The following is a 26,412-nucleotide window of genomic DNA, read 5'->3' as shown; positions in this document are numbered from 1 at the left end:
AATATTAATATAATTAATATATTAATTTAATATTAATATTTAATTTAAATTTAAATTATTTAACAATTTAAATTAATTTAAATTATTTAAATGGTTTTCCATTTGAAACTGTGTGTTCGATACATGCAGCTTTTTGATATACGTAAAAAAAACTTTGTACTGGTGTCAAAGCCAATGACCAATTGCAAATTAATAGTACGTTGCATGATATATTACCAAAAGTAATTTCTTCAATTGAAAGTAAACTGCTGAAAAAAAAAAAAAAAAGGTAATTTTTTATGAATGTTTTGATAAACAATATGGAGAAAACAGTTAATGGCTTTCTATAATTTTCGGGCACATTTAATCTATACTATAAGAGAGCTGTTTGTCTGTGTGACTGTCTGTGTGTCGCCATTTTTCTCACATGGCTGAACAGATCTTCGTCAAACGTTCAGGGGGTCATCAGTGAGTGCCTGGGAGTGTTTTGGGTAAAAAGTAAAATTGAATATTTTGAAAAATAAAGTTAGATTTTAAAAAAATTGCCTTATAATGCCTGAGCCTTTGTAGCTATGTGAAAGGTAATATTAAATTATCCCTGATTAGTGTGTGTGTTATCATAATATAAAATATAAATTTTCCTTATTAGGTGTAGGAAAGTGTTTTAGGCATCCACAAAAAATAGGAAAAAAAACCAACAAATTGATAAGGGCAACGCCAGGTACTTCTTAGTTGTTGGATAAAATGCAAAAATCAAAAACATAAAAATTGTTAGGAGGAGACTGAAGCAGAGGCCTGTGTAATGTTACTTTAAAAATTATTTTTCTTTGCCATGCGGGGGATTTTTAGGGAGTGTTGCCTTTTCATATGCAGCATTTGCAGCATTCATTTTTAGTGCCAATCTCATTCATTAGTGTGTTTTAGTGCTCATCCCATTTACCTTTAAGCATTATAGAAGTCAACCACCATATTGTGTGGTATTACATGAAGACTACACCAGGCAGAGCAAAAGGATCATCCCATCCCTAAAGGGCAATCTAACGTTGAATACATCAAATTTGATTTCATCACGTTGATAAGATGGCCATCACATTTGGCAGACTCCTTAATTATCTGTATGATTGTGTATCTGTAGAGTGATTAAAAGTAAGGATTCTGTATAGACCCCAGTCAATTATTTATGAGTGCACCCTCACTTGATATACCTCAAGCACAAACGAGGGCAATGACCATACTTGGATGGCTGACAATTTAAAATTCTTGACATATTAACAGGTGCTTGATGCTGAGGTAGGGTGATGGATACCTGTAATATTGTTAGTCACACTACACATTTGAACCCCATCCATGCACCATGTTATTTTAAGCTCATTATAATGATGTATTATAATTTACTAGCAACAGTACCCGCCCTACGGGCGGGGCTTCAATTGGGAAGCCCAAATGAAAAGGTAAAATGTCAGAAATTGAAGGCTTTTTTATTTTAAACGATTTATGTAAACATCTGTTGAATCATATCACACGCAAATCATCAAAAAAACAGAACATGGCGCCCATTTTGGAAAAAGATTGAATTAAAAGGGCCTCATCCGAGAACGGCCCATGCAGGGGCTGATCCGAGGATCTCATCAAACCGTCCGATCGGTAGTAGCGATTGGCGATGTGTACATAGGGCAGGGACTTAATCAACGCGAGCTGATGACTCGCACTTACTGGGAATTCCTCGTTCGTGGGACACTGTCTCAAGCCCCAGTCCCCATCACGGATGGGGCTCAGCGGTTTACCCGAGCCTGACGGCGAAGGGCAAGATACACGCTGGCCCGTCCAGTGTAGCGCGTATGCGGCCCCGGACATCGAAGGGCATTAAACGTTCATTAAACATTAAACGTTCACTAAACATTAAACGTTCATTAAAGGATTACGAAACGAAAAGAAATTATGAAATTACGTTCACACCGTCACGTCAAACACTACCGTGAACACATACATCGTCACAATGAGAACAACGTCACAATGAACGTTATGTGAACGCGAATGTTATGCGGGAGTCCAAACCTGAGAATACTGGAGACCAAAGCTGAAATTGGGAAAACTAAATAGCCTATTTTACTCACAGGGGTCCCAGGATTACCCACCCAAAATATCTTTGCGATCGGTTCAGCAGTTTTTACGGTACCTTCGAACAGACAGACGGACATTTGGTGAATTATAGTAAGATGCATGTTCACCCATGAGCCCTAAAAACAAAAGAAAATAAGTCCATATCACATAAGGCAATTGTTGTAAGAACAGAAGCTAAAGCGCAACATAAGCTGATTATCATGATCAGTTGTTTGAGTTGTTTCTGGAACAGTAGGGTTATTGTTTTCTTTTTGTATGCAAAGTCGAGGTTTGTGGAAGAACAAGAGCACAGACCAAGGCATTCAGTGGAGAGCATATTTTGCATCCACCAAGCTGATCAGTTTACGTTTTGTAACCCACTGATAGGCCAGATCTGGATTCGTACCTGAATCAGCTTGGCCTTGTCACCCATCTCTTAACAGTGAAGGATCACTGAATAATTAAATAATTATCGTATCCGGATCCATATTCGTTACTTCACCAAAATCGAATTGATTTGTCCTCGTCAGACACACAACCTGTCCACCAAGTTTTGTCCGATTCCGTCCATAACTTTTTGAGATATTGTGCTATATATCGTTTTTGGCCCGATCACTCAAACAATTCTCCTATCCGGATCCGGATCTTCAACACAATCCATTAAATTTTTCCTTAAAAACACAACCAACATGTCCACCAAGTTTTGTCCGAATCTGTCCACAACGTTTTGAGATTTCGTGCTTTATATTGTTTTTTTCCCTATCTCTCAATGGTGAACAATCACTTTTTTTTTAAATCTCAAAGGTGAACATAAAATTGAAAGGTGGGTGGAGGGAAAACACAATAACCTAGAAATGAAGGGTGGACTTTGGGAGGGTTAATGGGTGTTGAAAGATCATGAGTATGGATGATGGGTGGCCTGAGGAGGAGGTGAATATAGCCATCTTGAATCTGAGGGGAAAAGAATGAGATTGAAAAAAACTGTGAAAATTAGTTCCACAGGTGAGAAAAGAGGTACAAATGATTAGAAGAGAGCAGTGAGCCTGGATTTTAGGAATCTCACCAGAAATTAGTTACTGATCGACCACGTGTGCCCTATATAAATATTGGGATGAGGGACGACGACAGAGCACAGGAAAGGCAGAAGCCTCAAGACCGGAAGGTAACCCAGAAAACTTCTGTGATACGGGATGAACAAGGCCAGAAATTCAGCTACATCGTAGGAGCTTGATTCTGAGGGCCTCGGTGTCCATGTCATGAAGATTTGGAGACAAGATACAGGGGAGGCCTGAAATTCCTGATTTTTCAAGGAATGACAGAGGATGGTCATTCTGCAGCTGACTTTGGAGGCCAACGTGGATGTGTTGTTTACTAAAAAGAGATTGTGGCTGATGGTGAGGCCCAAACGTTTAAGGGGCTGATCTGCTTCAAGAGGTTTATTATAGACGTAGATGGGATTGTTCACGAGACAGTCCTCTCAGAGAGACAGAGTGAGAGTATGAGATTTGTCAAGATTGAAAGTGCCATTCGAAATGTTGGACAAGTTCCTTTTTGAACTTGGTTATTTGCTTTAGCACTGTTGTATGGATATGTTAAAGATACTTGGTCTATGATGTGACTATTAAAGGAAATTGTGTGCTTCATAGACTGTGCTGTCACTGCTTGGAACAAGAACGTCATCTCCCACAGCTCCTGTTCTGCACCAACATCTCTTGAACTCTGTGGAATACAGTACATTCAGAAAGTATTCAGACCTCTTCACTTTTTTCACATTTTGTTATGTTGCAGCCTTATGCTGAAATCGCTTAAATTCTTTTTTTTCCTCATCAATCTACACTCAATACCCCATAATGACAAAGAGAAAACAGGATTTTAGAAAGTTTTGCAAATTTATTAAAAATAAAAAACTGATTTTTGATAAATCCAAGCTGGGCCGATCTGGGCTTTATGGCAGAGCGGCCAGACGGAAGCCTCTCCTCAGTGAAAGACATGAAAGCCCGCTTGGAGTTTGCAAAGAAGCACCTGAAGGACTCTCAGACTGTGAGAAACAAGATTCTGTGGTCTGATGAAACCAATATTGAACTGTTTAGCTTCCGTCTGGCCACTCTGTCATAAATCCCAGATCGGTGGAGTATTACAGTGACGGTTGTCCTTCTGGAAGTTTCTCCCATCTCCACACAGGATCTCTGGAGCTCAGCCAGAGTGACCATCGGGTTCTTGGTCACCTCTCTGACCAAGGCCCTTCTCCCCCGATTGCTCAGTTTGGCCGGGCGGCCAGCTCGAGGAAGAGTCCTGGTTGTTCCAAACTTCTTCCATTTAAGAATCATGGAGGCCACTGTGCTCTTGGGAACCTTCAATGCAGCAGAAATTTATTGTCGGCTTCCCCAGATCTGTGCCTCGACACAATCCTCTCTCTGAGCTCGGCAGGCAGTTCCTTCGACCTCATGGCTTGGTTTTTGCTCTGATATGCATTGTCAGCTGTGAGACCTTATATAGACAGGTTTGTGCCTTTCCAAATCATGTCCAATCAATTGAATTTACCACAGGTGGACTCCAATCAAGGTGTGGAAACATCTCAAAGATGATCAAGAGAAATGGGAGGTACCTGAGCTAAATTTCAAGTGTCATAGCAAAGGGTCTGAATACTTATGTCAATGTGATATTTCAGTTTTTTCTTGTTAATAAATTTGCAAAACTTTCTAAAATCCTGTTTTCTCTTTGTCATTATGGGGTATTGAGTGTAGATTGATGAGGGAAAAAATGAATTTAAACGATTTCAGCATGAGGCTGCAACATAACAAAATGTGAAAAACGTGAAGGGGTCTGAATACTTTCTGAATGCACTGTACCTCTCACTCTATGCATTCCTCACTGTGGCCATCTAATGTTCATCTGTGTGGTGCATTATCCTCTCTTTCTGCTAACATGGACAAACTACAAATCAGATACTATAAGCACCAACATGGAGGCCATATGACTTTTCAGGTTGAAATTATGGGTGGAGTCAGGCCAACTGTCAAATCAATGGGTGGAACTCGGACGGTTGCACACACTCATGGTTTCTCTGTCTATTTAAGATCAAATGATGATTGAAGATCATGATTAAGGAGGGTTATATTTTTTTTATACTGCCATTTTGTAGATTCAACACCACAGCTGCTCAATAATTAGCTGAAAAGAGCAATCAACCATCAAATTTTGAACTGGCCGGTTTATAAAAGGGCTTATTATTAGTTATGGTTATTGTTACACAGGGCCATGGTACAAAGATAGTCAATCGATCTCCCAGGAGAGACCCAGAGATCCCTGACATCTAAAATGTTGCGTTCATGCCTTCGTGAAGCCAGGACCATGCAGTCTTCTATAATGTGTGTGATTGTGTGTGGGGTGGCCTGACAAAGATTGCAGATGCCGTTGAGTTGAAGTTTGTACTGTAAGGCTGTGGGTTGTGTCAACAGTGGAGGCGTGAAAGATGAACATGATCAGGCCTGGGAAGTAATTTTTTGTGCCATTGATCAGTAGGGTTACTTATTGCATTTACAGTGACTGGGAGGCCCAAATGAAAAGGCAAAATATCAGAAATTGAGGCTTTTTTATTTTAAACGATTTATATAAACATCCGTTAAATCATATCACACGCAAATCATCAGAATCTAAACAGTATTTGTAGAATTTCAATAAAAGCCACATCACTGTTCATATCGGTAAATATTATTCCATCGTGTTTGGAAAAACTGGAAAATTGGAAAAATTGGAAATTGGAAAAATTGGGAAAGTGGGGAAAAAATTGGAAAAACAATACAGCCTATTTTACTCCAGGGGGTCACAGGCTTACCCACCCAAAATTTTGTTGCGATCGGTTCAGCCGTTTTTGTGGTACCTGGGAACAGACAGACAGACAGACATTTGGTGAATTATAGTAAGATGTAGAGATCGCTGGGGGGATCTTTTGAGGGACGTCGTTGTTGTGTTTTTGTGGTTTAGTCTTAATGTATCTCGGGGTCTGTGGGTGATTGTACATGTAGATTTCATGAGTGATTAGGGTTGGCAATTGCAGCTGCAAGGAACTGCACATCTCTCATGTTTAAGTGGTCTTTGATTTTTAACATTCTTACCTCTGCCAGCGAAGGTGGACAGATGTTATGTTTTCACCCCTGTCTTGGATGGAATATCTTGGTTGGATGTCTGTTTGCTTGTCTCTGAGCATGATATCTCAAAAAGTTATAGACGGACTTGGACGAAATTTGGTGAATGAGTTGTATAGGTGACAAGAACAAGCTAATTCGATTTTGGTTTAGGTCTGGATCCAGATCTGGCCTATCAGTGGGATACCAAATGTAAACTGTTCAACCTGGCGGAGGTATGCGCTCTACCGGGTGTCATGCTAGTTGCATAAGTGTGCAGGTGCTTGATGGGTGTTGTTAATGTGCAATCTGTGATGATGTGAAGGGCTTTGTTTTGTATGGTCCATAGGGTGTTGAGACGTGTGTTTGATAGGCTGGAGGCCCAGGATGAGCTGGTATAGTCAATGACTGATCTAATGTACTGTTTTTACAGTGCCCAAAGAAGTCTACAACCCTTTTCAAAGTTTTCACCTTTTCTTACTTGAAAGCCTTTTCCACCTTTATTTACACATCGTAATCCACAACTTCCAAGTGAAAAACAAATTCTACAATTTTCAGGAAATTAATTAAAAATACAAAACTATAATATATTGGTTGGATAAGTATCCACCCCCCTGAGTTAATACTGTCGCGCAAATACCCTCCGGTTAATACCAGGGCTCACGGATGACCCAAACGGCTTTAATGTGGAGGTGACGACCAAACACGGATTTTGCTATAAAAGCACGGGAGAAAGATGGGAAGAAGAATAAGCGGCAGCAATTACCTTTAGCCCCGATGGCAACTCCGACCCTGGAGGAAAGCAACTCAAACGAAACCCGAGTTCAATGCACACAAAGAAACACGTTTATTTCGGAACCCGAGAACAAGAGAACGCGACGGAAGATAAATAACAGTCCTAAATCGGGATCCCGCACACCTCACCTCAGAAACAAGACAAAGGAAAATGAATTACAAAAATAACTGTCCGTCGTGTAATGGTTCGTGGGTGCGAGCTTATCAGTCTGCAGTCTTGTCCACCGTCCTACACAGCTCCAAGCTCCGGCGCGAAGAAACCCTGTCCACTTCGCCCACGCGCTCCGCCAGGCCCGAGACAACGCCCCACTCCAGGCTCCTCGTCGACCGCCCACGAGGTCCGTTCGCTCACAGCACCAAAAGCACCGAGCACCACTCCAAGCAACACGAAGATGGTGAACCCATGACCACCAGGACCTCTCAAGACGAAGAGCCATGAGCCAAGGACGAACAACGACAAGCGTAGGACCAGCATGACTCAATGCCAAGAGCAAAGCCTCAGCACGACTCAATCCCCCAGAGCAAAGCGCCCAGCACGAAGAAGAGAGAGAAGCAAGTCAGCGAGCCCTTTTGTAACTTGGCATGTGACGTCAGTTCTGGCGCGTTACCAACCAGAGCCTCGTAGATTCCCGCCGTTTTCCGAACCTCCTCGCGCCTTCCGTGCTGATTCACTCAAGGTTCGCGCCTTCTGCGCCAACCAATCACAGTCCTCCTGGGCGTGGTTCCCAGCCTGCCCGGTGTCTGACGCCCACGCCGGTGTTGTACGCAGCCGTTGCCTGTTTGTCTTCCACAGTCTTTGTAAGGGAAGGGAATTTAATTACTGTTGCGCAGTAAGGACCTATCTAAGTGTTTATATGAGTGCGTTGCCATAAGGGACACAGGTTTGACGACAGAGGGGACGATGAACAAAGGAATCTTATGCATAATCCCTGCACTATTTAGCACGCCCTGCTCCCTCATAGTGTGGACATCAATACAGCTTATACCGACAACCCGGGCTAACATAGAACTTATTACTGGGTAGATTCCCCAACGCGACAGTCGGATACCTACCTATACAGATCTTTCTGGCTCTAGATATTCCTCTACCCAAATTCATAACAATACTTTGTGGAAGCACCTTTGACAGAAATTACAACTGTGAGTCTGTTGGCATAGGTCTCTACCAACTTTGCACACCTTGATTGGGCAATATTTGCCCATTCTTCTGTAAAAATCTGTTCAAGCTCAGTAAAGTTGCGTAGGGAGCGTTGATGGACAGCAATCTTCAAGTTGTGCCACAGATTTTTGATTGGATTTTTGTTGGGGCTCAGATTGGGCCACTCAAGGACATTTATCGTTTTGTTCCTTAACCACCCCAATGTAGTTTTGACTGTGTGCTTCGGGTCATTGTCAAGCTGAGAGGTGAACTCCTGTCCCAGTTTCAGTTTTATTGCAGAGCGCAGCAGGCTTTCCACTAGCATTTTACTGTATTTTGCTCCATCCATTTTCCCTTCTATTCTGATAAGTGCCCCAGTCCTTGCTGATGAGAAACATCCCCATAACATGATGCTGCTGCCACCATGCTTTACAGTAGGGATGGTGTTCTTTGGGTGGTGTGCTGTGTTGGGTGCATAACGTGCATGCCGAACATAATGTTTTGCATTTAGGCCAAAATGTTCCATCTTGGTTTTGTCAGATCGCAAAACCTTTTGCCACGTGGCTTCAGAATCTCTGGAGTGTTTTTTGCATACCTCAAGTGGGACTCACTCAAGGTGGGCTTTTTTGAGTAATGCCTTCCTTTTTGCCAACCTACGGTACAGACCAGACTTGTGGAGTGTTTGGGATATTGTTGTCACATGCACACAGTCGCCAGTCTTTGCCATAAAGTTCTGTAACTCTTTCAAAGTTTCCATTGGCCTCTTGGTGGCCTCTCTGATCAGTCTCCTTGCTTGGTCATCCAGTTTGGAGGGACGGCCTGATCTAGGCAGCATCTTGGTGGTACCATCCGTCTTCCACTTCTTAATGATTGTCTTGACTGTGTTCCAAGGAATATTCAAGGCCTCTGAAATATTTTTTATACCCATCCCCTGATCTATGCCTTTCCACAACTTTATCCCAGAGATCTTTTGAAAGATCTTTGGTGCTCATGGTTGAGTCTTTTCCATGAAATACACTACCCGTCAGAGGAATCTACAGGAACAGCTGAATTTATTCTGAAATAATCAGAATCACAACAATTTAACACAGGTGGAGGCCAATTAACTTGGTGTATGATTGTGAAGGCGATTGGTTACACGTGATCGAATTTACAATTGCTATTATAAGGGGGGTGGACCCTTATCCAACCAAGATATTCTAGTTTTGTATTTTTAATTAATTTTCTGAAATTTGTAGAATTTGTTTTTCATTTGGAGGTTGTGGGTTATGATGTGTAAATAAACATGGAGAAAGTCTGATTTAATGCATTTTAATTCAACGCTGTAAGGCAACAAAATGTAAAAATTTGAAAGGGGGTGTACACTTTCTCTAGGCACTGTATATTAGTGATTTTGTTTACTTGTCGTGTCCGAAGTTGGTGCCTGTGAGTGCCTCGAGTGTGTTGGTGCCTGTGAGTGCCTCGAGTGTGTTGGTGCCTGTGAGTACCTTGAGTGTGTTCAGCCTGGGTGTGCATGTTTTATGAATGTCTGTGATGTGATCTGAGAATGGCATGGATATGTTAAAAAGTGATACCTCGTATGTTTTCTTTGGGGGATAGGGATGTTGTTCATTGTGATACAGCACTATGTTCCTTGGTGTAATTGGTTAAAAGAGTGACTTGATTTTGAGCAGGCTATTTTTTGTCTGTTGATGATGTGCCAGGTTTCTAGGGTGCTGAGGAAGGGTTGAAGTTGTGCTGTAGATGTGCTGATGATGCTATGGGTCGAGATAATGGTTATGTTGTCCACATATGAGGATATTTGTTTGTTCTCAGGTGATTGTGGAATGTTTTGCATGAAAAGAATAAAGAGCATGGTGCAGAGGACTGAGCCTCAAGGGACACCATTAGGAAAGATTCGTGGATGTTGACCTGCCTTTAAAATTATGTATGATTGTCTGCATGATAGGTAGTTGGGTAATATCATTTGGTGTTGTTGTGCATGCTTGTGCTGAGTATTTTGTATGTGAGTAAGTGCTTTGTGAGGGCGTAAAATGTCTTGCTGATGTCTGTCTTTGTGAGAATAGTGCATTTTAGCAGTTGTCTGCTGTTGAAGCCATCAAAGGTGTTTTGTGTGAGGTTTGTGAGGAGAGTGGTGGTGGAGTACTTTGGTCTGAATCCCTGTTGGGTGTGCGAGAGTGGGATGTGAGGATTTGTGAGTGTAAGATTTTACCTAGTTTCAAAATATGGGGAATTTTTGAATGTTGGAAAGAGAAGTTGCTTATATTTGCAAGGGCTCATATGCCATGTGGTCCAAGGTGTTTTAAGTGGAAATTGGTGATGTTGTCAGGGCCGATATCCTGCAGATTGTTGACGTTTCTGATGATTTTTGCTGTTTGTGTGGGAGTGAATGGTGTGATGGTGATGTCAAGTTGGTAGCTGAGTTTGCATCATATAATACTTATGTGGTGAAAATGTAAGTTGAACCCAGGTGTGACGCTCACTTAAACCACTGGGCGGTGTCTATAAGACCTCGGGATGTCCGCGACTCGAGGCCACTCCCGCGACTTTATACAATGACATGTAGAATTGAATGGTACGTACCCCCTTATATTCTAGGCTTGCTTGCATTGACTGATATATCCAATCTTTCTCATATGATGCCTTGATCCTGACATACATGTTGCATGGTGTATTTTACAGGACGATGTTACGATCTAATTGAAATTAAACCTATCTATGGACGAGTTGTGGATCTGGTTGATTTTTCACAACACTTAATTTCAATTATGATCTTCGGAAAGGGCGGGACACGAGTCTTGCGATGGCCGGACGAACGCAGATCACAGACGAGCGTTCCTGACATTCTCTGCGCTCCTGCGAGGCCCACCTCGGAGAAGGATGACCGGCGGAGGACCCGTCGAGCTAGCTCCAGCTACGGAGCTCCGGCTACTCTTGCCGCCGGACTGCCTCAACAGAACCGGATGCGATGGGACCTCGCAAGCCCTTTTGCGGGACCGCGTCGACAAAACGCAAACTGCTCTCCTGAGGCCCGAACGCCGAAGCAGGCATGACAGACTCCGGCAAGGCGCCTGCTGAAGGAGGCCACTGGGAAATGTCCTGGGCCGCAACCCCGTCGGAACGACGGACCCGCTTGGCGCCGCAGGTACGAGTCAAGCCTCGGTTGCTCGAAACGCTAACGGCTCCGTCCGAGAGAATCATCCTAGATTTGCGTGCCTCGGCCCGAGATGAGATTCCCACGCGAGTGATCACGACTCCCATGTCGGCCATGCCTCCACACGGCCGGCACACTCCGACCCCTCGCTACTCGGTGGAATCGCCTCCTCCGCGGGGGCCGGCACACTCCGACCACTCGCTGCTCGGTGGAACCACCTGCTCCGCGCGAATCGCGCACTGCTTGTCGGGATCACGCCGTGCCTCACACGGCCGGCTCACCCTGACCACTCGCTTCTCGGTGGAATCGCCTCCTCCGCGCGGATTGCGCACTGCTCGTCGGGATCACGCCGTGCCTCACACGGCCGGCTCACCCTGACCACTCGCTTCTCGGTGGAACCACCTCCTCCGCGCGAATCGCACACTGCTCGTCGGAATCACGCCGTGCCTCACACGGCCGGCTCACCCTGACCACTCGCTTCTCGGTGGAACCACCTCCTCCGCGCGAATCGCGCACTGCTCGTCGGAATCACGCCGTGCCTCACACGGCCGGCTCACCCTGACCACTCGCTTCTCGGTGGAACCACCTCCTCCGCGCGAATCGCGCACTGCTCGTCGGAATCACGCCGTGCCTCACACGGCCGGCTCACTCCGGCTGCTCGGGCCCTGCGCCCTTCGCGGGCACCACTCTGCGAGGCCGGCGATTCTGATCGCGGCCGTCGCAATCCCACCTACATGTGGCTACTCAACGAGGCCGGCGAACTCCGCTGCCCGGAATCGCCTCAATGGAGGCTCGCTTGGCACCATGCGAGGACTCGTCGCAGCACGGATGAGTTTCTAAGGACGTCGAGCGGGACCTTCATAGCCTTTCACGACACTCGGGCTTATGTTTATGATAGATGATCGTATACCATGTGTATTCTATAAGATGATCGTATACCATGTGTTTCTATATAATAATAATAATAATAATTCATTTATTTTGTATAGCGCTTTTCCAGAAGCCCAAAGGCGCTTTGACAGAGTGGAAAACATAATGCATAACAATACATGAAAACAACAATTGCAAAAAGACAAGAATCAAGAAAACAAACAGCAGCGATATACGGCATATATATAAGACAAGAATCAAAAAGACAAGACAAGAATCAATAGGGAAATATTTAAAGCAAAAGGAGGGAGAAGGAGAAGAGATAGTCAGGGGTTAAATGCTGTGGGTTGAATGTTGAATGCAGCGTTGAACAGGTGGGTCTTTAGTGATGTTTTGAATGTGGTGAGTGAGGAGGAGTCTCTGATGGTGTGAGGTAGTGAGTTCCAGAGGGTGGGAGCAGCGATGGAGAAGGCCCTGTCCCCCCAGGATCTGAATTTGGTCCGGATGGAGGGGGTCAGGAGGTTGGTACCAGCAGAGCGGAGGTTGCGGGTGGGAGTGTGTCTGGAGAGGAGGTCAGCCAGGTAGGATGGGGCCAGGTTATGGAGGGCTTTGTATGTCAAGAGGAGGATTTTGTACTGGATTCTCTGGGGGATGGGGAGCCAGTGAAGCTTGTAAAGGACGGGGGTGATGTGGTCACGGGTCCGGGAATGAGTGAGTAGACGGGCAGCGGAGTTCTGAATGTATTGGAGTTTATTGGTGATTTTTGAGGGTGAACCATAGAGGAGGCTATTGCAGTAGTCCAGACGGGAGGTGATGAAGGCGTGGATGAGGGTTTCTGCAGCCGTGGAGGAGAGGGATGAGCGGAGACGGGCAATGTTTTTCAGGTGAAAGAAGGCTGACTTTGTGATCTGTTTAGTGTATTTGTCGAAGGAAAGGGTTTGGTCAAAGATGACGCCAAGATTCCGGATGTGAGGGGAGGTGGATACTGGGATACCGTCGATGTTGAGGGCAAAGTTATGGGTGGATTTTGTGAGCGTTTTTGGGCCAATGATGATTATTTCAGATTTATCACAGTTAAGCTTGAGGAAGTTGATTTGAAGCCAGGATTTTATTTCAGTGATGCAGTTTGTCAGGATAGAGTGGGTGTCGGTGGAGACGGACTTGGTGGAGATGAAAAGCTGGATGTCATCGGCGAAGCAGTGGAATTGGAGACCATGACGGCGGATTAAGTGACCGAGCGGGGACAGGTAAAGGATGAAGAGGAGGGGGCCAAGAACTGAACCTTGGGGGACACCTTGGGGGAGGGGAGCAGTGGGGGATTTGCAGTTATTGATGGAGATGAACTGGCATCTGTCAGAGAGGTATGATTTAATCCAAGAGAGGGCAGTGCCGGTGACGTTAAAGGTGGATTCAAGTCGGGTGAGGAGGATAGTGTGATCGATGGTGTCAAAGGCAGCGCTGAGGTCGAGGAGGACGAGAATGTTGAGGTTGCCAGCGTCAGAGGAGAGGAGAAGGTCGTTGGTGATTTTGAGGAGAGCAGTTTCAGTACTGTGGTTGGAGCGGAATCCGGATTGGAATGTTTCATACAAGTTATTGGCAGAGAGATGATGTTTGAGTTGAGTGGCTACAGCGCGTTCCAAAACTTTTGACAGAAAGGGTAGGTTGGAGATGGGTCTGAAGTTGTTTAGGGTGTCAGGGTTTAGACCAGGTTTTTTTAGAATGGGGGTAACAGCAGCAATTTTGAGGGAAGGTGGGACGATGCCTGTAGACAGGGAGGAGTTTATTGTTGCAATGATAAGTGGAGAGAGAGCAGGGAGGGAGGCTTTGACAAAGCTGGAGGGGATGGGGTCAAGAGTGCAGGTGGCAGTTTTCATTCCTATGAGGAGTTCAGAGAGGTCAGTAGGAGAGATTGGGGAGAACCGAGACAGGGGATGGCAGGACAAGGGGGGGCAGGTGGTTGGAGGGGGAGCGGGTGCGGCGGTGGTCAAGCTGTTGTAGATGTTGTCAATTTTGCGTTGGAAGAAAGAGAGGAAGGAGATGCAGTTGTCTACTGTGAATGACTGGGTGGTGGTGTTCAGGGGGCGGAGGAGTTTGTTTATTGTCGAGAAGAGTGCTTTTGGGTTTCCGGAGCCAGAGTGGATAATTTGAGAGTAGTAGGCAGAGCGGGCGCGGGAGAGGGCATCTTTGTAGTGTTGTATGTGGTCCTTGTAGGCTTGGGAGTGAACTGTGAGACCCGTTTTATTGCGGAGTCTTTCAAGTTGGCGAGCACGAGTTTTCATCAGGTGGAGTTCAGGGGTAAACCAGGGAGCAGAATGGGTGAAAGAAACTGTTTTGGTTTTTACAGGCGCAAGCTGGTCAAGGCAGGAGGAGAGAGTGTGGTTGTAGTAGTCAGTGAGGTCGGAAGGGGTGTGGAGGTCAATGAAGGGAGAAGTGGACATTTTTTCAGAGAGGGTGGATGAGAATGAGGTAGGTGAAAGAGCGTTTAGCTTACGGAAGTTGATTGTGCGATAATGCCTTGGTGTTGGGGCGGGGATGTTGATGGTCAGAGTGATGGCTAAGTGGTCAGAGAGGGTGAGGTCGGAGCCATAGAGATGGTGCAAATTTAATCCAGTGGAGCAGACAAGGTCCAAAATGTGACCACGGATATGGGTAGGAAAGTCGACATGTTGAGTGAGGTTAAAGCAGGTGAGTAAATCAGTGAAGTCAGTGGTTATTGTGGAGTCAGTGGAGTCCATGTGGATATTGAAATCACCAAGGAGGAGGATTGAGGGGGAGAGGGAACATAGCTGGGTCAGAAAGTAGGAGAAGTCAGACAGGAATGATGGGTGTGGTTTGGGAGGGCGGTAGACGACAGCCATGACTGACTGCGTGTGACCAGAGAGTTTTAAAGCCAGGTGTTCAAATGATGGAGCAGATGAGATGGAGATGAGGTTGGTCTTGATGTCTTGACGGTGGATAACGGCAATTCCACCACCTCGGCCCTCCGAGCGTGGTTTATTGACGTAGGAATATCCATTGGGTGTGGTGAGGTTGAGTGTGTAGTAGTCCAGAGGTTGTTGCCAGGTTTCGGTGAGACAGAGAAAGTCCAGTTTGTTATCCAGGATGTATTCGTTCAGGATGAGGCATTTATTGTTGAGGGACCGGGTGTTGAACAGGGTGAGCTTGATGTTGTTTTGAACAGCAGGGATGAATTCAGGTGATTTAGCCAGGGTTCGTAGGCAAGAGGTGCGATCGTGTGGGTTGCTGTGACCAGGTGCGCTGGGACGAAGAGTGAGAGTGCGCTGAGCCGACCAGAGGACGGGGATGGAGTGACCTGATTGCAAATAAACAAACTTGCGACCGGAGCCACGGTGAATGTACCTGGGTCGTCGGAGGAGTCCATTTGATTTGATGGCAGAGATGCATGATGGGGTGGAGCGGGTATTGAGCAGAAGAAGCCTTGCGGCGGAGTACTTCAGAGCCATGCCAGGCAGGAGCGAAGGGACGAGTACGAGGCCAAGGTCGAGGAGGCAAAGCGGCAAACGCAGCGGCAAACGCAGCGGCAAACGCAGCGGCAAACGACTGCAGCCGCTAATCAAGACCACAGCGGCAAACAAGGCCACAAGGCCACCGGCAAACAAGGCCACGGCCACAATCAACGGGAGCGGGCCTTTCGAATTCCGTATTCCGTACCATCAAAAGCAGATTCCGTTATCCAGCCGGAGAACACGCGGCACGTGCGGGTGTGAAAAGGCAGGACAGGTGTGAGATGTCAGGTCAGAAAGGTAGAAGCAGACCCTGTACATCCATCCAGTCGGAGAAGCGGCGAATATGCAACGCCAGCGTCCTCTCGCAACCGAACAACTATATGGCTACCTATGTCTAAAACTCCGGACAAAACACGGCCTGAAAGCTGAACAAACGAGACGCTACTTCAGGGCGTGATATGTATTCGATCTTTTGACCCGAAAGCTAACAAACGAGACGCTACTTCAGGGCGTGATATGTATTCGATCTTTTGACCCGAAAGCTAACAAATGAGACGCTACTTCAGGGCGTGATATGTATTCGATCCTCTGACCCGAAAGCTAACAAACGAGACGCTACTTCAGGGCGTGATATGTATTCGCTCCTATGACCCGACAGCAAAACAAACAAGACGCTACTTCAGGTCGTGCAGTCTATCGCTGCCAAGCATGCTCGCCCTCTCGACTCGGCGTGCTCGCCCCTCGACTCGGCGGGCTCACCCTCTCGACTCGGCGAAGCCGCACTGGTTCAACGGGCCGAGCTCAACTTTCGGTTTCCCTCGTACGCGGTGCGCCCTAGATAATACTTTTCGCTCGTCGGCCGGGTTCGTATCCGTATACCGATCTCGAGCCCGCTCGAATGCTGCTGCCCAATGGACGCGAGACTTTAGATTTCGGAGTGCTACTTTACTCCGTCTGGGGATACCGCTCAGCTGGAACTCGCCGTCAAACCCGCCCGCACGCGCCCGAACCAATTGATGACGTCATCGACTAAATCACGCGTTTGCTTTACAGCGTCATTAACGTAATTGCGTGCTTCACGCGATCTCATCGGGGATTCGTTTACATTTCCATGTACCTTGGTAAACTACGTACCAAATGTCCTTTACGTAAACGACGTAAACTACGTAACGCGGCGCTACCTCAAGGTCGCGCGCCCGCGCCGTTTAGGGAGTACACGGTGACCTCGTGAAATGGTGACATTGAGCGTCGCGCCCGACTCCCTTGTCACCTGCGCAAGTAACGGGGGCACCGTACTGCCTGCTCGCCCTTGACTCTGGGCTTGTTGTTTATCGGACAGAGCTCTTGGCTCGTATCCACGCACATTTCGAGACTGCGAGACGCCTCGTCTGATTCCATTTTCCCTCTGCCCCAGACTGACTGTGGCTCAGACTGACCCAGACTGTGAAGGTCGTCTGCCTTCGGTATGCAGCGCGCTGCTGCAACCTCGGTGGGGGGGGGGGGGGTGGGGGGGCGATCCCTGGAGGTTATTGTTGCTCCCCCGGATGCCGTCCGGTATAACGCCTCCCACCTCACCCCTCGTGAGGACCCAGGATGACGTCCATGGATGTCTTTGTGTCTTTTGAGTCTTTGAGTCCATGGATGGTCGATCCGAGCCATTCAATGACGGCGTTGAATGGATGGATTGGTCGGACATCCGTGGATGGTCAATCCATCCGGGACATCTAGCATGGATGGACAGTCCATCCGGGGCGATGGCTGTCCTTTGGGTCTCTGCGTCTTTGCGTGCGTCCGAGGATGGTCCATCCATCCGCGGTCCGGCTGGATCCGTGCCAGGCGTTGTGAATGGTCGATCCATCCACGGTCCGGCTGGATCCGTGCCAGGCGTTGAATGGATGGATCGGTCGGACATCCGTGGATGGTTTGTCCAGCCGGGACTCTCGGTCCGGCTGGATCCGTGCCAGGCGTTGTGAATGGTCGATCCATCCGCGGTCCGGCTGGATCCGTGCCAGGCGTTGAATGGATGGATCGGTCGGACATCCGTGGATGGTTTGTCCAGCCGGGACTCTCTCTCGGTTTGTGAATGGGACAATTCAATTCGCTTTGAATGGGACAATCCTTCCATCCGGGGCATCCTCTCGGTAGCCGGTATAGCCGATCTTCTCTGATCCTCCGCGCGCTGTACAGCAGGACAGGATTGCCATATGCATCCCGGAGGTTCTGCGCGCTTCGCTGGAGAGGCGCGTTGCGGTCGTTTTGTGCGTCGTCGTAATCAGCCATGCCGGTCGTTCGGGCAGCCTACGGAGGGCACCCGTGGCAAACGTTTTGCTTGAAACTATTCGCCGGAGCTTGTAATCCGTACGCGCTGCCGTCAGAGAGCGCTCGAGTCTCGTGATTTAAAAACAGGGGGACTCCGGGGTATCGCGTAACTCTCGTTATGGCTCTCGTCGGTTCTCTCCCTCGGCAATTCCATGACATGGATCTAATGTGGATCGACCATGTACCCTTGGGAGCCAAGGCAGGTACAGACTTACTGTAATGGACTTACTATAATGGCCTCCTGTCATGTAATCTTACTTACTGTTACAGCTTACTGTAAAGAGGCTTACTGATTTACACATCTTCCACATCGACACATCTGCCTGAAATGCATTGCATTGCGACGAATGGACATTCGCTCTTCGACAAGGTACACCTTATGAGTTGCATATCGCAAAGGTACACCTTATCCAGCACATAGGCCTGTGAGACTAGACTATTGTGACTCACAGGCTCATCGTCTGCCAGTATCGGACATGTTTGCTAACCAGGCTATGAGTGCGCCTAGAGATCATCTGCCGTCCCTCCCTTCGCCTGATACACCCCTGCCTGAAGCGGTGAGGGCACTGAGGTGCCCCTCCGACACCTGCCTCCAGCGGCTACTCCGAAGCAGGGGACTCCGGATTTGGGGACGTCGTACCCGGTAGTTCCGAACCTGTGCTGGCAGGGTAATCTGACCTGTACTACTGATAATGGATTTGTTTCGTATAGCGCTTTCCAGGAAGCCCTGAAGACGCTTTGACAGTGTGCGAAACATAACACAATGGCGCAAAGACAAGAATCAATAGGGATATTTATTTGACACCCTAATAATGATATAATGACTTCCTCTGCCCATTAATGCTAACGCGCGCTCGCTTCCTGCCTAGTGGCAGCATAGTTCTAACGGCGGGGAGAATGTGGTGAAAATGTAAGTTGAACCCAGGTGTGACGCTCACTTAAACCACTGGGCGGTGTCTATAAGACCTCGGGACGTCCGCGACTCGAGGCCACTCCCGCGACTTTATACAATGACATGTAGAATTGAATGGTACGTACCCACTTATATTCTAGGCTTGCTTGCATTGACTGATATTGAAGGAGCTGTGGCTCCCACGTCGATCGAAAGAATGGACGCGACAAAAAGCTTGAATTCATCTGAGTTGCTTTATTCGAATCAAACACTCAGGCACTCTGGGCAAAACGTTTTACGGTCAGCAATATATATCTATTCCGCCAGGGGGTTTGCCCAGGCCTGGCGCCAGGGGGCGTGGCCCCGCGTCCCGGCTGCGGCCTGGCAAGTTGAGGGCGAGCCTGCCCGGGCGTCCCGACCGAGGCCTGGCAAGTCGAGCGCGGGCCTGCCCGGGCGTCCTGACCGAGGCCTGGCAAGTCGAGCGCGGGCCTGCCCGGGCGTCCTGGACGAGCCCGGCCTGGTGATCGCTCCGCGTCCTTGATAGGTGCAAGGCGATTGTGTAACCCCAGCGGCAGCCGCTACACACGTCCCCCCAGAATCGACTTGCACCGGCAGGGTCAACTTGAGGGGGGTCCTGATGACCCGGCCGAAGCGACCCCTGGCGGGTCGTGGGAGGGGGTCCGGTGAGGTGGTGGGCGGTCGAGTGGGGGGCACCGTGGACGGGGGGCGGCCTCGCCGCGGCGGGAGGGCCACCCGTGGTGGGTGGTCGACGTCCACGTGCGCCGGCTTGAGGCGGTCCACTGCAATCCGGTCCGACCTGCCGCCGATGTCGATGACGAACGACTTGTCGTCCCGTCGCAGCACCCGGAAGGGCCCGTCGTACGGCGGCTGGAGTGGCCGCCGATGTGCGTCGTGACGCACAAAAACATACTCCGCGGTGCGGAGTGCTGGGGGGACGTAGGACTGGGGGTCACCGTGGTGGGATGTCGGCACGGGGGCAAACCGTCGGGCGGCCTCCTGGAGGTCCGAGCGCTGGCGAGCTGCGGACCAGGGGCTGGTAGCGTCGGGCACGAATTCGCCCGGGACGCGTAGCACCTGGCCATAGACCAGCTCGGCGGTGGATGCCTGGAGGTCCTCCTTGGGGGCCGTGCGAAGGCCCAAAAGGACCCACGGCAGCCGGTCGGCCCAACCGCCGTCTTGAAGGCCGGCCATGAGCGCGGCCTTCATGGAGCGGTGGAATCGCTCGCACAACCCGTTTGCTTGGGGGTGGTAGGCCGTAGTACGGTGGAGCTTGACCCCCAGGTTGCGGGCGACCGCGCCCCACAGCTCAGAGGTGAACTGTGGTCCGCGGTCTGACGAGATGTCCGCCGGTGCGCCGAAGCGGGCGACCCAGGTGGCGATGAAGGCCTGCGCCACGTCGGCGGTGGTGGTGGAGACGAGGGGAACGGCCTCCGGCCACCTGGTGGTCCTGTCCACCATGGTGAGCAGGTGTGTGAACCCTCGTGATGGGGGAAGGGGGCCCACCAGATCCACGTTGACGTGGTCGAAACGTCGTTCGGGCACGGTGAAAGGTGCCAGCGGGGCCTGGGTGTGTCGGTGGACCTTGGCCCGTTGGCAGGCGGTGCAGGCGCTGGTCCAATCGCGGACGTCCCGACGAAGGCCGTGCCAGACGAAACGCGCCGACACCAGCTTCTGGGAAGCTTTCCGGCCCGGGTGGGAAAGGCCGTGGAGGGAGGCGAAGATGCGGCGTTGCCAGGTGACGGGCACGATGGGGCGAGGCCGGCCTTGGGAGACGTCGCAGAGCAGGACAGTGTCCGCGCAGGGGATGTCGGCCAGGCGGAGGCCCGTGTCCGCCGCCCGGAGGGCTTGCACCGTGGTGTCGGTGGTTTGGTCCGCCGCCATAAGCGCAAAATCCACGCCCAGGTGGACCGCGTTCGCGCTGGCCCGGGAAAGACAGTCGGCCACGGCGTTGTTTTTGCCGGCGACGTGCCGGATGTCCGTGGTAAACTCCGACACGGCGGAGAGGTGGCGCTGTTGGCGGGCCGACCATGGCTCCGTGACCTTGGCCATGGCGTAAACCAACGGCTTGTGGTCGACGAACGCCGTGAAAGGTCGGCCCTCCAGGAGGTGGCGGAAATGGCGGACGGCCAGGTGTAGACCGAGGAGCTCCCGGTCAAACGTGCTGTATTTGAGCTCGTTCGGCCGGAGCTGCCGGCTGAAAAAAGCGAGTGGCTGCCAAACCCCGTTCACCCATTGCTCATGTACGGCGCCCACCGCGTAGTCGGAGGCATCCGTGGTGAGGGCGATGGGAGCATTGAGCACCGGGTGAGCGAGCAGTGTTGCGTCGGCGAGGGCCCGCTTTGAGCTTTGGAAGGCCGCATCCATTGCTGCGGACCAGGCGATGTCGTGCTTGGCCGGCTTGCCCCGGAGGGCTTCGTAGAGGGGCCGCATGAGTTGAGCAGCGCGGGGCACGAAGCGGTGATAAAAATTCACCATTCCCAGGAATTCCTGCAGGGCCTTTATGGTGCGGGGACGCGGGAAAGTGGTGATGGCCTCGACCTTGGTTGGCAGCGGCACAGCCCCGTTCTTGGTGATGTGGTGGCCCAAAAAATCAACGGCCGTCGTGCCGAAGTGGCATTTGGCCGGGTTGACGATGAGGCCGTGCTCGCTGAGGCGCCCGAACAGTGTTCGGAGGTGGAGGAGGTGCTCGGCCCGGGACGTGCTGGCGACGAGGATGTCGTCCAGGTAAACGAAAAGGAACGGCAGGTCACGCAGCACGCCGTCCATCAAGCGCTGGAACGCCTGAGCCGCGTTCTTGAGACCAAACGGCATCCGCAAGAACTCGAATAAGCCGAACGGCGTGATGACTGCCGTTTTAGGGACGTCGGCCGCCCTGACAGGTACCTGGTGATATCCCCGTATGAGATCAATTTTCGAAAAAATGACCCGTCCCGCCAGACGGGCGGAGAAGTCTTGGATATGCGGGATCGGGTACCTGTCGGGTGTTGTAGCGTCATTAAGACGGCGGTAGTCGCCACACGGGCGCCATCCACCCCCCGGCTTTGGCACGATGTGCAGTGGCGAGGCCCACGCGCTATCGGAGCGCCGCACGATGCCGAGGTGCTCCAACGCGTCGAATTCGGCCTTCGCAACGGCAAGCTTGGCTGGGTCGAGGCGGCGGGCCCTGGCGTAGACCGGCGGGCCCGTGGTTGGTATGTGGTGCTCGATCCCATGCCGTACTGCGACGGCCGAAAACGTCGGCCGCGTGAGGGCCGGGAACTCCGCGAGCAGGCGAGCAAACTCGTTCGCCGCCGGGACGGCGCATGCCAGCTCGGTCGGCGCGGAGCTGCTTAATGTGCATACCAGGGAGCTGAAGGTTTCAGCGTTGATTAAACGACGCCGTTGGACGTCCACCAGCAGTCCGTGTGCGCAGAGGAAGTCGGCGCCTAGCAGAGCCATGGGCACGTTGGCGGTTACAAACGTCCAAGCAAAGCGTTGGCCGCCGAAGCAGAGGGTGACGTTGCGCGGGCCGAAGGTGCGGATAGTCGATCCGTTGGCCGCAACCAAGGAGGGGCCGCAAACCGCGGATTGCCTGTCCTGGTCAGAGGCGGGCATGACGCTCAGTTGGGCGCCGGTGTCGCACAGGAAGCGCCGTCCGGACGCTTTGTCCGTGATGAACAGTAAGTTGCCCGTGTGACTGTGGCCGGCGCTCATGGCAGGTAATGAACGCCGGCCTGGCCGTTTCCCGACCCGCCGAAGGTGCACGGGGGTCGGCATGTCCGGGCCTTCTGTCCGAACCTGGCATGATAGGAACACCACGCTTGGTCGGGTGGAGGCTTCGGACGTCGTGCTGGACGTGGTCGGCTCGGTATAGCGGCCGCCAATTGCGTCGGCAGTTCGGCCGTCGAACGCGCCGGGTGCTCGGGCGCCATGGATGGTGCATCAGGCGGCGGCGGGTCCCATGTCGCCGCTGCGATGCGCTGTCCCGCGGCGGAGATTTTGTCGGCTTCTCTGGCAAGGGCCCGGGGATCTGTGATTGTCGTGCTTGCCAGGGCGAGGCGTACCGGGTTAGGCAGCAGACGGAGGAACAGCTCCCGGAACAGGAATGCCGGAGAGTGCTCGCCGAGCAGCGAAAGCATGTAGTCCATTCGCTCGGAAGGGCGCGTGTCGCCGAGCTCGGGCAAATCGAGCAGGCGCCGTGCGCGTTCCGCCGATGGGAGGGCGAAAGCATCGAGGAGAAGCTTCTTAATCGCGCTGTATTTGTCAGCAGCCGGCGGGTGCTCGAGGAGGCTCAAGGCGCGGGCCGCGGTGGCGGAACCAAGCGCCGCCACAACATGGTGGAAGCGGGTGTCGTCCGCGGTGATGCCTCGCAGGGCGAACTGAGAGTCCGCCTGAGCGAACCAAACAGCCGCGTGAGCCTCCCAGAAGGTAGGCAGTTTAAGCGTCACTGCCGTGTCCATGTCGGTAGGTCACCAATGAAGGAGCTGTGGCTCCCACGTCGATCGAAAGAATGGACGCGACAAAAAGCTTGAATTCATCTGAGTTGCTTTATTCGAATCAAACACTCAGGCACTCTGGGCAAAACGTTTTACGGTCAGCAATATATATCTATTCCGCCAGGGGGTTTGCCCAGGCCTGGCGCCAGGGGGCGTGGCCCCGCGTCCCGGCTGCGGCCTGGCAAGTTGAGGGCGAGCCTGCCCGGGCGTCCCGACCGAGGCCTGGCAAGTCGAGCGCGGGCCTGCCCGGGCGTCCTGACCGAGGCCTGGCAAGTCGAGCGCGGGCCTGCCCGGGCGTCCTGGACGAGCCCGGCCTGGTGATCGCTCCGCGTCCTTGATAGGTGCAAGGCGATTGTGTAACCCCAGCGGCAGCCGCTACAATATATCCAATCTTTCTCATATGATGCCTTGATCCTGACATACATGTTGCATGGTGTATTTTACAGGACGATGTTACGATCTAATTGAAATTAAACCTATCTATGGACGAGTTGTGGATCTGGTTGATTTTTCAGAACAACTTATTTCCTCTTTTCTGGATCCTTTGTGAATTGTGTTTGCGTAATGATCTACGAGGATGCTAAGCTTGTTGTTTCTCTAATGGTATGTTGTCTGTGGTAGTTATGGCTGATTGTGAGGGTGTTATGCCACTGTTGGAGTTATTGAAGCTGTTTATGATTATGATTCAGGGTTTGGTATTGGTTGCGTGGTCAAATGTGTGCAAAAAGGAGTGCCAGCTTTATGTTTCTTCATGAATATTTTGTTACCTCTGCCACTGAAGGTAGACAGAGGTTATGTTTTCACCATTGTTTGTCAGTCTGTTTGTTTGTGAGCATAATATCTCAAAAAGTTATGGACAGATTCAGAGGAAACTTCGTGGACACGTTGGGTGTTTGACAAAGACGAATAGATTCAATTTTTATGGAGATCCAGATATGAGAATTTTAAAAGGGATTCTTCTTCATTGAGAGATAGGGCCAAAATGATATATGGCATGATATCTCAAAAAGTTATCGATAGATTTGGACAAAACTTGGTGGATGAGTTGGGTAGGTGACATGAACAAGCCGATTAGCTTTTGGTGAAGGTACAGATGTAGATCCGGCCTATGAGAGGGATACAAAATATTAACTATTCAGCCTGGCGGAGGTGTGCTCTCTACCGAGTGTCGTTGTAGTTGATTTCTGTGTTTAGTGTTTGAATCCTCTATATTAAGTCTTGTGCTCTGGGTGTTGGTTGGTATGTTGTGTATTAGGTTGTCTCGTTTGATGAGGTGTGTGATTTCTGGAATGTAGTTGGGGTTGTATTTTTTGATATTGCCCTTTGGAATCTATTTGGTAGATGTGGTTGTGATGATCATATTGAACCGTTTGATGTGGATGCTAGGGTTAGTAATGTTGTCATTGTTTAGTTGTTGGAATTCTTGTTTAGTGTCGTGTTTAAAATTGTCCCATATCGCATTTTTGTAATTGGTGAATGTTTTGTTTTTGTTTGCATTGAGGTCTGTACCTTTGTTTATGATAATGACTCGCAGAGTTATCCGGCGTTGCCCGGAAAATAAATACAGTCACGCAATTTAGTTTAGTGGGCTTTTTATAGTCAGAGGAAGCCACGCCCCTTGGCCACGCCCTGCTGCCACGCCCCTAGTCTAAATCTGATGCGCCCATGTTTTTTATCGTGAAAAGTTAATCGACTCCCTCTTCCCTCTCTAAGTCACTTCCTTAGGCTGTCCATGAGGCACAACCGAACAAACAGACGTTCATATTTAGATGTATAATAGATGATAGGTAGGTGATCAGAAGGGAGGGAGTTGTTGTACTGTTCTCCACGTGGTTGTGGTGCAAAGTGATGGAGAACAGAATGTTGTGTCTGGTGATGAGTTGTTAGGGTTATAGAGGTTATAGAGACCAGAACGATGCGGTGTGTGTGTGTGTGTGTGTGTGTGTGTGTGTGTGTGTGTGTGGGTTGGTTTGCATTGTTAATTACATATAACGAATTTTGTTTTGTGGCAATGGTTTGGCCTCTGGAGTTTGGTTGGTGATGGGTGTACCAGGCCGTGTCTTTAGCATTGAAGTCTCATCCGATGATGGTGTTTGGAAGGGAACAAAGGTTCTGTAGCTGTGGTGAGTATTTGGTTGATACTGTGGGGGATGTGTCTGGTTTTGTTTTTCTGGTGGAATTTCTTGTATGATGCGAATGTTGTTTGTGAGAGTGAAGCGTTTAAGTTGCATGGCCTTGGTAATGAAGCATGGTCTGTCTTGTATTGGAGGATATCAAGGTCATGTGTGTATGTTATTGAGGCGGTTGGTTGTGGGCAGGTGGTAGGCCTAGTGGTGGTGTATGGGGTGGAAGTGATGAATTTGTTGGTTATGTGTTTGGTACTGTATCGGTGCGTCATTATTTGGGTCTGAGCTTGGATTCAAAAGAAAGCTGTGGGCTTCAGCCCCCCTACTTTGGGGCAAAGCAAAGCCTATAGGAATCTATGTGCACCATCCCATCCCTTGTGATGAAATATGATGTAATGTCTCGAGCCGAGTGAAGAGAAGATTCGGGCAAAGGGACGACCTTGTGGGAGCTTATATAAGTTGGGTCCATTCAGTGCGCGGTCTGGTGGCATTCTGTAACCCAGTGCCGAGACTATTGGGATTTACCAGGTATGTAATTATTGCTTGCTTCCAGGAAGCTAGAAGGAGATGTATGTTTGAATAGTGATCTACATTCTACATCTAGTATTACATCTATAGATGTATTCTATTAGCATCTGTATGCTAATGCTCTACATTATTTTGTGTTGTAGGATGAGTAGAAATATAGTTCAATAAAACCTTGTTTCTTTGGAAGAGTTTTGAGTTTTGTTTTACAAAAGTTACAGCAGCATCACTTCACTTGAACTGATCGCATTGACATCTCTTCATTTAATTTGAAAGCAGTGACATATGTATATAAAGTTAGTAGAGTCATGATTGATAATGCCAAGTAGATCCATATGATGTGTAAACACTTATAGGGTCTTCCAATTATATGCCAATAGACTCACCAAAAGACAAAATAATCATCTTTTTCTGCTTTATTATTTCT

Source organism: Myxine glutinosa, chromosome 1 (assembly GCF_964187855.1).
Source record: "Myxine glutinosa chromosome 1, kmMyxGlut1.1, whole genome shotgun sequence".
Classification (NCBI taxonomy): Eukaryota; Metazoa; Chordata; class Myxini; order Myxiniformes; family Myxinidae; genus Myxine; species Myxine glutinosa.
Note: the sequence above shows the minus strand (reverse complement) of the source record.